Source organism: Penaeus monodon, chromosome 15 (assembly GCF_015228065.2).
Source record: "Penaeus monodon isolate SGIC_2016 chromosome 15, NSTDA_Pmon_1, whole genome shotgun sequence".
NCBI classification, from domain to species: Eukaryota; Metazoa; Arthropoda; class Malacostraca; order Decapoda; family Penaeidae; genus Penaeus; species Penaeus monodon.
The window spans coordinates 37,572,609-37,573,232 of record NC_051400.1 but is presented as its reverse complement, the minus strand read 5'-3'; the positions used below and the strand labels follow the sequence as shown (position 1 = coordinate 37,573,232).

At 35.1% G+C, this 624-nt stretch overlaps 1 protein-coding gene across 2 annotated transcripts in view; it reads right to left on the bottom strand.

Moving 5' to 3' along the window:
- Positions 1–624, bottom strand: part of LOC119582014 (protein FAM136A-like) — a 13,772-nt gene that overhangs the window by 11,997 nt on the left and 1,151 nt on the right. The gene's annotated exons all lie outside the window — the stretch shown is intronic.

The following is a 624-nucleotide window of genomic DNA, read 5'->3' as shown; positions in this document are numbered from 1 at the left end:
AGAAAATAGTGATTTTAAGTAGGTAACATTTATATATATCTACCACTGGCCTCTGTGCCTTCAGGATTACAGCAAAGGCTAACAATGCTCCAGTGATTATATTCTGGTCTTCCCAGATCTGTAGCAGATCTTTATCTGCTACAGATCTGGGAAGACCGAGCAAGAATTAGTCTATAAGGTAGAGAGGTTGTGGTGATTTTGACTTCATACCACTATTGGGGTGAACTTCTGATTTTATATCAACAGCAATTTTCACATCAATTATTCATGCACATGCTAATTTCTTTCACTGCAGAATTTGCAGAATATCAAAATATATATCCTAAAATTAACCTACATGTAATCAGTGACAACTCAACTCAAAATTAATAACTACAGGCAATTTCATATGAATCTGTGCCTAGACCAGATATCTTGAGTGCTGCTGTAATCTTGACAAATCACCCAGGCCAGTCCTTGCTTGACGTTACAGAAATTTTGCCTGCTGTTATCGAGTTAAAAATGTCTTTATAACCATTTCCTTAAATCTATTTTTATTTGTCCTTCCTAGGTAGGGGCAATCCCTTTAAAGCTCCTTTTTAATTTTTTTACTTTTGATACTGTTATGTATACTAAGGCAAATGT